Raw genomic sequence first — 14,208 nt, 5'->3', positions numbered from 1 at the left:
ACTGTGAGCTTCTTGTGGTGTCATCTAAGGTTTTTTATTTCTAAAGTTAAATTAGACAAGATATGAGAAGTTGTAAATTCCTATTATCACACAGAATTACTGCAATAAGGTTCATGCATATTCCCAGTACACAGCCCTATCTTGAGGTATAGCAAGCTTACGAGGTTTAATTGAACGGTCTCAGGAGATCTAGCTGATACAAGCAGGACACGTAGGTTTTCATTTTCATGAAACAATAAGCAATCTAGGGAATAGATGTGGATTTTTAAAACAGAGTTTATGCTTGGAGGTTCTGTCAAATCAATTGCTTCAAAACCCTACAGCTACAGCTAAACTTCTGCACTTAGCATTCAGTATTAATAAGGCTGATGCTTCTTTCCCCTCCTACTTCAACTAGAAAAGAGTAGAAAATTGTTCATATTTCTAAAGCATACATTTTCAGCTAAATGTGAAAGTGCCCAAAGGGTTTTGAATATACATATTTTATGCAAGTGTAATATCTATGTATCTGTATCCATATATTTAAATATTTTTGTGTAACCTTTTCTACGATATTTGATAGAGATGCTGGGTAAATGCTTGTACCTTTCTTGAACACTAGGAAGGATTTTTGCCCTCTCGATGCGGACGTTCTTTTTCCTGTGAATTTGCACTGGTTTCGACGAGTGGCAGTGACGACTGGGCAGCTGTGTGCTGACTGATGGAAGCACAGACTGTCTTCGCTCTGTTAGGGGGCAAATCCTCCAGCTGGATTTTCCTGGTTCTGAATTGGAGCTGGTTGGCCACTAGCATCCCGCACGTGTAAGAAAATGAAGCGCTGTGGGGCTCGATGGTTCCTGTCCGGTTCCGCCGTTGTTCCTTGGAAGAAGCACGACAGCAGTGACTCCTTTTGTAGAGCCTAGTGAGAACAGAGCTGATGGGCACTGTGATGGCCCTGCTGGGACTGCATTGGAGCATCAGCGATGCCTCGTGCTGCACTCCTGTCCTCAGAGCCTGCTGCTGCCCTGGGGATTCATCCTGGCATCAGCAGGAGTGGCTTGCGCTGACTGCCGAGGGACTGGGAGCCATCTGTAGCCCGCACGGGGGGTGACAGCTCTCCACATCACCACCGCTGAGCCCGCTCTGCTCCTGTCCTAGCAGTCTTCACAGGGATGGAAACACTGCCTCCCGCGAGGTGCTTCAGCCTGGTGGCACTGGGGAACCTGCGCTGCTCCTGCTAGCTCTGCTGCTGTGGACTGAGGCACTTAGGTTCCTACGTGGATCACGGACAGGGAATGTCGTTTCATTCTAATATATCATTTCCGGCATTTTTTTCTTTGGGGGTTTGTCTGCTGCGAATGTAGCTTCAGATAAAATTTGCCGGGCTCTCCATCCAGACATGTTTTAACTTTTGATACATCTCTCTCAGATGTGTATCTGTAAGTTTATAGATATATATCTCAAAGGAAATGCTGGACAAAAAGCAAAGAACAGAGACTTCACATTACTGACAAAACTGTCCTATGACGAAAAAAAGCTTTTTTTTTTTTTAAATTTAAAATTAATTTTAGAGGCTGCATCTTTAATGTAAATAGCAAGTTACTCTGTGATTAATGTTTTCCATAGCATTTCTGAGTAATTGCTATCTTGTTTCTGGAAAGCCGTGTCCAGTGTTATGAAGCAACTGTGCTTTTTTTCTTCTGTTGTTATGAATATGAGTGCAACTTTAATGTAGGGAGGAAAAAAGAACAGGATTTGACTCTTTATATAGGACTGAATTATTTTAAATCCAGTTATAGAATTTGGTTGCTTTTTTTTCCTTTCTTGTGGTTATTCTCTCTGCACGCTCATATTTTTTCTATGGGTACTTGAAACCCTACATTTTAATAAGTATGCAAGAAATGAAGGGAAACATGACAAATTATGTAGGAAATATTCTTTTTCCTCCTTTGTGTAAATAGCAGAATTTATAATGACTAAGATACTGTTTCATTACATTTCTCATCTCTGTAGAATTTGGCATGACACATATACAAACCTTTAATAGCACTTTCATTTATGTTAAAAGTTAGTACTACTTTTATCCAGGATTGACTTACTCATCTCTTTCAGGTATCCAACATTTTTTCCCCTAAGCCAAGTTTTCCATCTGATTGCAAAATAAATTTCTAGTAGAACAGAGCCTCCTTCTGTTTTTAGTCTTTTACATGTAGGTCTCTGGTCTGAATCCAGCCAAACTCATTAGTGTAGAAAATGTGTTACGATCTTGCAAGAACTGGATGGTGTTTGAGCCTTGAGGAGAGAGGTGACTGGCAAGCAAACAGGTGAAATGCCTGGCAATGGAAATAGTTGGCTTTCCTGTGTGGAGTTGTGGAAGGGAAGCCTCCCCTTCCACTGGATGGACCTGGGTGAAGGGCAACCCGTTCCAGCCACAGCAGAGACAAGTATCGATGTCCTTGCTGATCCTGTTGCTCTAAAATGTCATTTTCTATATGACACTAGATCTTTTTTCTGTAAATTATGTGTAATGTATTTCTTATTCAAGTCAAAGAGGTTTTCATTGCTTCATCAGTACTATATGTTCTCTGTGGATAATTAGAAGAATTAATTTTCCAACCCTTTTAACCTAATACCTCTACAAGCATCAATTTTGTATGAGTTAGGAAATAAATAAATATTTGGATCAGAACCCTGTCAGTAAAGGTTGCCTTTATTTATATAATCTGGTGTTCCAGTTGGGTTTTCTTTGTTGTTTCCTTCTTTGAAATGGAGCAATATAATCTGTTCATTACCTTACTTTTCTAAGAGGACAAAGACTTTAAAGCAAATACTGCAAAATATGGACATATAAACAGGAAAAATGTTGTCATTTTATAGCAGAATGAAATCATGTAGACTTTTGTTGTTGTTGTTTCCCAGTAATTCTTTGACCTCTGTTTCTCCTACCACCTCCAATCAAGGAAAATTTTAATCTAAAATCTTAGAAAGAACTTACATAAAATACATGCTTTGCTTTTATGGTTTTACCTTTCCTTACTACACAGTCAGTGACCAAGTACAGGTTAAAACTTTTCAAATGGTATCCCAGGGCATTATGAGTGCTGTAAACAAGGGGCCAGTATAGTAGATTCTAGGGTGAAAATATTAGCTCTATAATACAGTAAAAGCAGGAGGAGCTGTGGGGTGAATTTGGGATTCTAAAGGAGTGCCTTAATTCTGTTCCTGGCTCTGTCACTCACATTGTGAGGCTCTCTGCTTCCAAGCTCTTTATATAATAATGTAACTAATCTATTAAACAGAGCTGGAGCCTGCAAATATACAGCCCTGAAAGGAATAAATTGAGCATCATATACAGAAAAGAATACTCAGAGCATAATACAAATTAGAAGAGTCTTTATGCTGTAATCACCTGGCTTGGATTGTTCAAGTGCTTACACTTGGCAGCGAGATCCAAGTGGCACACTGCACAGCTGGGAGACGGATGGCTGGGCAAGATGCTTGAGCAGTCACACCGAGAGGCTCAATTTAATTTTTAATTTGAAGTGGAATACGTATTATGGAGGAGAGCCAAGAAAACGAATGTTTATTTTACCATTTCATCACACATGGCACTTCTTTTCTCAGCGCAGAAAACAGCCTTGCATGGTTTTAAACAGAGTGCTGACTAAGGTAATAGGAATATAGGAAAAGATAATTCTTGGGAGTAAACCCATCGCTAATGAAATTCATGGCACAACCTCCTTCAATTCAGTGGGGCCTCGACTATGCCCAAGAAATACCAGATCTCAGTCTCTGCTGGCTGTCTATCCCTTGCCAGTGTCATCAGACTCTTGACTTCTAAGTATTTCTAGGTCACGTGGATTTCTCCTGTTTTTTCACTCACCATCCATACAGTGAAGGATCACTTGGGATTACCTACATGTGACGCGCTTTTGCTCACTTTTCTTTTGCTTTTGTTGCATCCTTTCCACTAGAGAGCCTGTCTGTCTGCCCTTTCCACTAGGGATAGGCTGTGTTGGCCAGCTTGTCTCTTCCTCCTAATGGGCAATCTCAGCCTATGTCTGACATTAGGAAATTCCTCACTGTAAGCCATCAGTTGGTTTGATTTCTGCAAAGGTTCTGTAGGACTTTGCTGTCACCTTGGTCCAGCTTGTCACACATTTACCCACAGCCCAACCACTCTGCAGCAAGACACAAGTTTTTGAGAAACTGCTAGACTTCAAAATAGCCTGAGAAATACCAGCACAATTCCCAGCATAGTCTACTGGCATTGGAACAGCATCACATTTCCTGATTAAGCTGCCAACCCAATACCACAGGCTGCTGAGAAATCATCATTCTTTTATATCTGTAATTTCTATCTTTCTCTCATTTACAGGAACACTACTGTAAGGAAAAGCATCAGTTAATGTAGAAAGGAGACAAAATAAGGAAGAGGATATGCTGATGAGTATTAATATACAAATATATGTAAAACCTGTGAGACACACAAGATCAACTGAATGTCTAGTAATGGCTAGCCACTCAGTCTACATTTTCTTCTTTTAAATCAGATTATCACAATCCATCCTATTACATGTGGTCTTGAATGCTTTTAGACACATCCTTTTACTTTGCTGCTGTCAGTGAGCCTGTACTTGTTTATGAACTCCGGTTAAACTCTTTAAAGTCTATTTGTTTTCATCACAGAAATAGAGTTGCTATTAAATCATCCTTTGAACAGGCCTCAGCAGTAGCACAGGGGAGCCTTCACTTCCAGCACACTTCTTAGAGCTTGTTCAATCTGGTAAACATGATGTATAAAGGAGGACAACAGTCCAGATGATCATATGGGGTCGCTGCAAAAATCTGTAAACAATGATTGCATCCAAACTGAAGGCAAGGTACCTATTAAATCCTCAGATGGCCCCGACTTTTTACCTGTCTACAATGAAGCAAGTTCAAGACATCTCTGCTCACTGCTTGAATTATTTTGGATTTATGTACTCAGCTGGAGCTGAGCTGACTATGAGCCATTACCTATCTGACAGAGCTTCTCCGAGGTCAGTTCTCCCTGAGATAAAGGGATGGGGATGAGCCTGGTGTAGGAGTGGAAAAGGTGGGTGATGTGTGACAGACGGGTGTTAGTAGGACTGTTTGCACAGCACTGTAGCCATACTGCAGGTCTAAGGGCAGATTCCTCAGCCCCTGTACTTGCAAGTGAGAAAACATAACAGCATTACACAACTCTTGGTATCAGATCTGAACATAATGCCTTTTATAAGTGAAAACTTTTTACAGCTTCCAGAGAAGCTCTTGAGATTTCTGTGCTCCAATTAGGCCTCTTTTGTTTCTTTTAAAAAAATTTTTTTTGAATGTTCTGGAAAACAGAAACTCAAAACATGTCAAAATAAAGTAAGCAACAGGATGCTGTAATCCATGTGAGAAAGGTGTGCTGCTGAAAGACACCAGGCTGACAAACCTTTATGTGCTCATAGCCTGGGGACTTCCCTGCCAGAGAACCGTGTTTCTTCTCTGCTGATGTGCACTGGTTGTTGCAGTGGGGGGCCAGGAGGAGGAATTCAGATTTCCTCAGGGCGATGGAGCTGGTGAACTTGTGATGGCATGAACAGTCAGCAGGAAAATGAAGAGAAAACACTCACCTCCCATCATGGAAGGCATGGGGAAAACACAAGTTTCAGAAACAAAGGTTTTGCTGGGTTAGAACTGGTGATTTGTTGAGGAATAGCTCCAGGATTTACTTCATGGTACCTTGGTTTAAGTAACATCTTGGCATGAGGAAGTTTCCATTTGCCTCCCTGTCTCCTGCCCTCTTCTGCAGCTCTTGAAGTCCACTTTACCTTCACTGACTTATTTTACTCTGAAGCAAGTTTTGGTACAGCTGCAGGAACGTGTGGCAAATGAACTGGGGAATCACAAGGCAGCCACAGCCCCTGGGTGTGCTCTGGAGGAGGATCCTACAGCCTGGGAAAGGGTGCAGGGGCACTGAACCCTTCAGAACAGTGGTGTGAAGAAGGGCTATTGAGACCATGTGCTTTGATCCCTGTCATGGCTGTCTGGGATTAAAATATTGATAGCCTTCTGTGGCTGTGGAGCTCCAGCTGGCTCTTGGGCTCTGGCACACCTCACTGCCACAATGCCCACAGCTTTCTTCATACCCTGTGGTACAAAACTGCATTGCCTTGCATCCTTCCTCTGCCTTTTGAATGAGACCCTTCATATTTCCCCAAATATCCCCTTGCTCCTCTGTATGTCCAGCTCCACACAAGGTCTACAGCTCCCATCCTGACCTGCCTGGCTTGCAGGTGGGATGCACAGAGCTGCACAGGTGAGTGCAAACACAGCCCCAGTTATCCTTGCCTTCCTCTCCTTGTACCCCAGCCCAGACACCCACCTATATTTTAAGGAGCCAACAGCATTCAGCTCTCTGCTCTTCCCTCAAACATAGCTGGTATTAGCCAATGGACCCAAAAACTGCTGGGGGAGGACAACTGACAGGTACTTGGGCAGGGAATGTGCCTGCACTATAATACAGGCGTTATTTTTCACATCTCGTGAATTGTAAGTAAATTTCAAGACTTTTTTGGTGCCTGACTCAGAGTTTTGAAATGTTTGGATTTGGCAGTGCTGCTCAACAATATCTCTGAAGCCCATCTGTGCTGTTTACACGCTCTTTCTTCAGCCCCCCAGGCATTGTCTGTTTCCTTTGGTTTTCCAGACTGTAATCTTTTGGAGCAATAAATTAAGGGTTTGTTTGATAATTGTGATGTTTGTGTGAAAGTTGTTCAGAAGGTGAATCATAGATTTCTAAGACTAAAATGGGATCTGGAGGCATATAGCTGCAAAATTATCTACAGTCTGTCATAAACAGGATTTTAATCCAGTAATTCACATCTCCTGCCTGCCTCCTCCACTGCTTCAGGTCCAGTGGCTCAGAAGCATTCATTTTTTAGGAGTGGTAGCTGATTTCCAGATTTCAAGTGCTGGTTTCAATTCGTGCTTTTGTAAGTTTTTTCAGTAATTACAAAAACGGCCGAAAAATGCAAGATTTATCCCTTAAAGGCAATATTTTATAATATACAGAATGAAGTTAGCATATGCAGCAGTTATTAGGACGCAGTAAAAAACAGACATCTGGCAAGGAAGGTGAGCCATCTGTGAGAATACAGTTCCTATGACATGCAATAACCCAAATGATGCCTCAGTTATAAATTCACAGCGTTGGGAGTGCAAACAAAACTGTGTCCTGGGGGAAATCTATGAGGAAGTGTTACATATGCGACCATGTACCTACTCAGAAGGTGTCAGCTGAAATAAATGAGATGTTGGTAGTCACTATGGAATTATGCCTCACAAAAAGTGCCCCCCTCTATTTTTACTGTATTATCCTTGCCTTTGCTGTTTCTCCCTTACTCCAATATCTCTTTAACAAAAAAAACCAAAAAAAACTTATGCTTTGCCTCCAAATATTTCTCTGCTCAAATGTCTCCATCAGAGAGCTCCTTAGTGAGCTGCATACAAAGACAGAGGGCAAGTATGGTCTCCATTTTTTTGTGTTTATATAAAGATAGAGATAGCTATAGATGTATGTGTATGTATGTTTTTAATCCACATATAAATTCTTTCACACAGATTTTGGTCTGATGACTCTTCTTGAAGCCCAACATTTAACTTTCAAGTTAAGGAGGCTTTCATAAAAGTTTGGGGTTATTTGTTCTTTTCTAACTGCTTCATTTGTGTTTGTAAAAAAAAAAAAAAAGTATCATCGGTTATTGAAACTTGTGGATATTTATAAGAGTATAAGGAAGTGGCACCAAAACAATTATCTTCCAGCCTCATCTCAGAAGGAATTTTCATTTTTATTTGCCCTAAGAGAAAGAGAATAGCATTCATGCTTATCAATGAGTGTTTCCTAGGCTATGCAGATAGTAACAAGGCAAAGTACTGAAGCAAGTTGGCATATTTTTTTCAGTTGATAAATAATTCACAAAACAGCCACAGGATAGTGCACAGAATATGCCTTCTAGTGAGAACCTAAAAACTCAATCTGTTCTGTTTACTCAAGAAAAACCTGAAAGGTGATTTGTGCACAATCCTACATGGGAAAGATGTTTTTGATGGGAACTGATTGGTCAGGATTGGATAGAATATCCTGATGTGACAGTGCAGTAGCTGATGCTGTATAATATGGATAGTAGCGATAATTGAGCTGTGGCAGATTCTTATCATTCAAACTGTTACTCTGAAATGTCATTACTTTTAAAGAAGTTATAAGGTTGATGCAAAGATTTTTTGTTAATGACATTCCTGAGATGGATTTCGACAGGAGATTGGACAAGATGATTTTACCACTTTCCTTTAGGCTTCAATCTATTGATCTGCAAAATAAATTTTTCACCATGAAAAATATATTGTTTTGTAAAGGAAAATATTTATTTTGCAGAAATATTGCACAGAAACTGACAACTGAAAGAAAACCATTTCCATACTTTTGTTACAAGGCTAGCATTTCCCAGAGGTGAGGGTTTATCTTTGCTTTCTCATAGCACACCTTCACTACTGAATGACACATTTGACTGACAGAAGTCTTGCAATACACTTGACAAGAGCTGCTCGCTGCATAATGGTACAGGCTGCCTCAAGAAGTACTTCAGTCTCCTCACCTGCAAACTTCATTTCAAGAAATCAACTGAAAGGTTAGAGAAGTGTGCAAAGAAGGCAGTTTCAGGAAAGAGAATATCGGTGGATTAACTCATTTTTTTAACTACAATTAAGGTTGGGGATAAGCTAAAAATATTGTGAGACTCACAAACATCATTTCTATAGGTCAGAGGCCAAACTTTACACATTACTGGGTAGAAACAGGATGCTAGTGTTCTAAAAAGTCCTCTAGTGGCACGCTGTGTGCTTTTGGAAATGTCACAGAGCAGCAGGATGTGTATGTGGAGAGCCTGAAGTTTAAATGCAATTGTCCCAACAATTGTACGAGCCCAAGGAATCTGCATTCTTCATTTACGTGTTTGTTGTACAGAGAGAAAAAGATATTACCCAGCATGATACTGGAGGAAAATGGTCACCTGTTCCAGAAAAGTGACTTGTTAGTATGTATAGGTTAATGGGAATGAAATCTATATATATTTGTTAGTATATATAGATTCATGGGAATGAAATCTATATATACTTGTTAGTATATATAGATTCATGGGAATGCCTGAAGAAAGGCATTAAGTACTCTTGCAATATCTGCTCCATCAGGTAACCTCATGGATGGAAACAGAAATTGCTTCCTAACTCCTGAGAGGTGCAGGTCAGGTTCAAACAGCTAAAGCACTTGCATTTTGGAGGGAAGGTAGGAGTTACTGAAAGAGTCAAAGCCTTTGTGCAGTGGGGGTGTAGTGATAAGTAGAAAGGAAGCTGTGAAATGAACAATAAAAGCAAAAATGGTGGGGAAACTTCTTCCAGGCTTTGCTTTGCTTTCCTGATGAACTCTGAGCTGCTGATAGTGTCCCATGGCAATGGGAAGAAAGAAGGAGCAGCAAACTCTGGGTACTTAGGAAACATAAGGCATCATCTTGATTCCTCAATTTGTCCAGTGTTAAGCAGCAACTAGGTGTGGGAATTTGAGTCTGCCTTTGGGAACGTTTCCTGCTTTAGCCACGTGAATCCTTTGTTGGATGAAGCCTAACTAATGCACTAGGGGGCAAGACTCAAAAGTTGCAGTGTCCAGATCTTTCACTGGAAGTAGCTTTATATATATCTCCTCAGCATTTGATCTAGTGAAAACCCTTTCCACCCCCACCCAATTCTGTATTACAGCTGATACAGTTATTAAAAGAGCAGTTCTAGCCTTGCATAGCCTCATATCCCATCCCAGTTTCCATTGCAAAACAGATGCATTTACTCCCCATGGTTTTGTCTTGCTCTGACTTTTTTTTCCTATTAATATCTATAATTATTTCATGAATATGTGGTCTGCTATCTGCACAATTTAAGCTATCAGTTCCATGGAGTAGTGATTATGTTCACATATACCAGGCACAAAAATGATGCTGTATAAACACAGAGGATGTGCCTCTAATTACTAAAAATTCTTTTCAATTCTAAGGGTGACTGAAACAAGGGAGAGAGTACTCATAGAATAAATTGGTTTGGAAGGGACCTCTAACCTTAATTTAAAGCCTTCTTCACCAACTTGGTAAGTCTATGCCTGAAGAGGCTCTTCCCCTCCTCCAGCAGATGGACCCCAGCAGCCCCCAGGACCAGGTTTCTCCAAGTGAATCCCATGGTCTAAGTGGCCAAGCCCCTGGCTGTTGTGACACTGACCATTGGCTCTGAGAACTGTCTTCTATGTAATGCCAAGTGAGAAGATCATTCTAAGTGTATGAAATTGTCTGTGACATTAATTCAGTCCCAGATGTGTTGAATTGTTCTAATATGCGAGGCAGAGAAGCTGAAGCCAACTGAAAATGAATATGGTGTGTTGTTAATGTGCTTGATTATGAGAGAATTAGAACAGTTGTTGAAATACTGTCAGCTGTGTTTAATTTCCAGTGGATTTATTGGCCATGAAACTCATGTGTGATGATGTATTGCTGTTAGCCTCATGGGAGAGGTTGCATTGTCTTGCATTTTGCTTTCCCAACAGCAGTGTATTTCCACTACTATATTACCAGTATATGTGATATTTTTTGCTCACTGGAAACAGCAAAACACTTGTAAATGTCACCATCCATGGGACAGTGATATGCTCTTTTAAAGATTCCTTTCTATAATGAGAGTGACCTCAGTTTTGTCACTGCTCACCAATGACACAGCTTACAAGCTGTACGTCTGCTGCAGAGTTACCAGCAGTGGCAAAACTAATCTGTACTTGGGTGTACAAACACATGATGTGTCGTTCTCCAAGACACACAGTAATGGTGACACTGGCCTGTAAATCACTAATAAATGTAAAAAACCTAGTTCACATTTTAGTGTGAACTAAATGCAGATGATTCACAACTCAGGAGACTGAAGTCTCTGGTCAGTTCACTTTGGCTACTGCACATTTTAGCTGGAAACCAGCTGCCAGCACATCTGGTACCATACCAGGAGACTCATTTGTGTGGGTGAAGAAAAAGTACAGATATTCTGCTTAAGGCCAGTTTGGGCTTCCAGATTTCTCATTTATGCCTGAGATTCACCTCCCAACAAATCCTCTGTACACACTGTTGCCCTGGTCTTGAATCAGCTGTGGAGGTCTAGCACCACTGAGTCCTTAAGCTCTGGCACTACTCTATTTGGCCTCTTAGCATTGGTCACCTGGCAGAATGGTGACAGGCACGGGAATGGGTGCTGTAAGAGCTGTTGGGCTGGGTGAGATTTCCCAGGCTATTTAGTTGCAGTTAATAAGAAGAGTTTAAAGCTAGGTAAAATCAATTATTTAACCTAAGCAGAAATCCTCAGGGACCTGATGACTTTTTTGTGCGTGGGACTCGCAAGTATGGGCTTCTCCTCAGATGTTGGAAGAGATTCATCAGCCTTGGATAGTGGAAAAGAATCCTCAGATTTTGGACAGCTGAGTTAAAATTCTTCCCCAGTCTATTGTAATATTAACCCTCCAGCCAGAAAAATAACTGTTGTGTCTAATGCTGTGTTGGGATGGTTTGTTATCAGCTTTTTTTGACCGATAGTTCCTTATCTTGCATGGATTAATTTCATATTTTCTGACCTGGAATGGAAATCCAAGCAGAGTATTTTATTGTTTGCATGAGTCCTGCTCTCTTTTCAGTGCAAATTCTTCTGAGAGATAATGGGTTATTCTAGGTAGGTAGAATGTGGGGGGCTTTATTTACCTGGGCTGAAGTGAAGCATTGAGTGTCCCTTACAAAATGTCTGTGGGTTACCATAGTCAGAGACATTAATTATTAACACAGTTCCCATAAGGCAGGTATGAAGTAAAACAGGAGGGACACTATCAGGTTTGTGAGAGGTTGCTGGAGATATTCTACTGATCTGGTGGTTCTGGAGACATCTGAGGGATCTGAAACTGGCCTTGTGGGCTCTGTGTTTGTGATACATTACTGCTGTGTCAATCCATGTTAGAACTTCTACCGCTTATCTGCACTCCATAAGAACCACCAAATTTCTCCTTTGATGAATATTTGGGCTTTAAAGAATCTTTTTGTCTCTCTCTAATGCACTTGACATTGATCACAGCTATAAGCAGGATTTATGTCCAAGGGGAACTGATCCCCTGTGGCATTCTTTTGGCATACCGTGTCCTGCACTTGTGAATAAAATGATTACCAGATTGGGGTCAGAGAGGATTTTTTTTTTCTAGGTGAGACCATCACATTGTCAGAGTTCTTTGTCCTGGTTCTACTCAGCATAGCTGTTAAACCTGACTAGCAGTTCTATTAGCCACTAGCAAGTCTCTCCCCTTCCCCCCCACCCCCAATTATTCTATGTCACTGGTGACAGACATACTTGCTCCTCTGTGTAACTGCAGCTTAAGGCTGACTATGTGGTAGAGAGTGCTCTGGGATCTGTGCCATGGAGAGGAGTTTGGTACTTGCTTTTGACCTGGATAATTACTGTGTGGTTATAAGGGGTTGAACAGATGGGACCCAATGTGTCAATGCCATATTTTTTTTACCATGATCCTGTTTCCTTTGTCCCTTGCTACTTCATTTGGTCTTCCACAGCAATTAGTGATTGAAGCAATGTTAGGAAAAATAATGTAATTACCGTTTAAGAGAAAACCTTGCTCTTTTCATAGGTTAAAGTTCAGTTTCACTCCTTGACTTGCATTACCATTGCATGCTGTAATGCTTGGGCAAGATTTAGCCATGTGGCATCTGTGCCACCATGAAATCATGTGCCTGAAAGAAGAGGGAGAGGGATGAAGGTAGTCACAGTAGAGACAGAGATGGGAAGAAATGCAGGTAGGATGAGCAAATGGCCAACAAGCTTCTTCTGGCAAAGGCATTGTAATTAAAACCAGAAGCTGATGCAATAATAATGGTTTCTTATGTAATGCTAAATACTACTGTTTTACTCTAATTTTGATGACAATTTTTCTGTTTCACTGAGCACTGTGCCGAAAGCTTCTTACAAACAAGCTTTTAAGTGCATCATGTAAAATTTGAGCATGTCAGAATAATCTGCTCATTTCAAAGGATACAGTGTACCAAGGCTTCTTCTTCCTAACTGCCCCTGCAGTGCTTTGGATTGCTTATTAGAGAAGGTAGGCATGTAGAATATTAATAGGAAATAGCATGCTTTTCTATTAAATTAACTGAACAGTTTAAAATTCAAGTACTTTTTGTATTGTCTTTTTTGAATTGTGGGCAGTTAATGGAGGAAACATATTCAAGGAGACTTTTAGATCATTTTTACAGGAAAACTAATCTAAAAGACAAGAACTTGAGTTGCTGAATTTCAGTACAATGTTAATGCAGCTACTGTTCTGGATGATCATGAAATTAACTTATTCATGTAGACAAGCGGTAAAATTATGACACTAACTGCCAAATTTAAAATCTGAGTGATAAACAAGTTAACTTGTTTCAGGCACTTAAAAAAATGTTTTAAAAGGACAACTGTTATGAGGGTGAGTGCTCATGGAGTTTTTCTGTATGCATGAGTTTTCCATATATGATAGAGGATTATAACCATGCAATAACAGAAAACAGATCTGGAAGAAATATCTTAACTCATCAAGTCTGTGCCCCTGACTCCTGCTGTACTAGAATGAAGAACCTGTCTTTCATTGGTGAGCAGTTCATTAATCACTGATCACATGTCATCACATTTGGTCATTCTTATGCCATGCATAAATTTTTCAAAAATTAATGTGAGCAAACTATAGTGCTTCATAAAGTTTTGAGGTGTATTTCCATGTGCCTTTTTCAAGGACAATGCAACAGTCCACGTTTGCAAATGTCACTCAGCTTTTACAGAATTGTCCCTGGGGAACTGAAACCGATTTCAGAGTAAAGTGTTACAGGCTCTTGTCAGAGCTGGTCAACACAGCTGTAAGACTTTCCTATTGTAATCTGGGATCAGTACAGCTCCTGATAGCCTGGAAGGGTTTAAACATTATTTCTCATTTCAGTCATTTCCAAAGTCTGGATCAGCAGAAAGTGATAGATTTTGCATAGCTTTGGAAGGGAAGGGGAAGGAAAACTGGTGGCATCATCTCACTTTTGTAGATTATAAAGTGTGGGGGGCTGACATTTAGGTCTC

Source organism: Fringilla coelebs (genome assembly GCF_963513975.1).
Source record: "Fringilla coelebs genome assembly, chromosome: 2".
In the NCBI taxonomy this organism is placed as follows: Eukaryota; Metazoa; Chordata; class Aves; order Passeriformes; family Fringillidae; genus Fringilla; species Fringilla coelebs.
Note: the sequence above shows the minus strand (reverse complement) of the source record.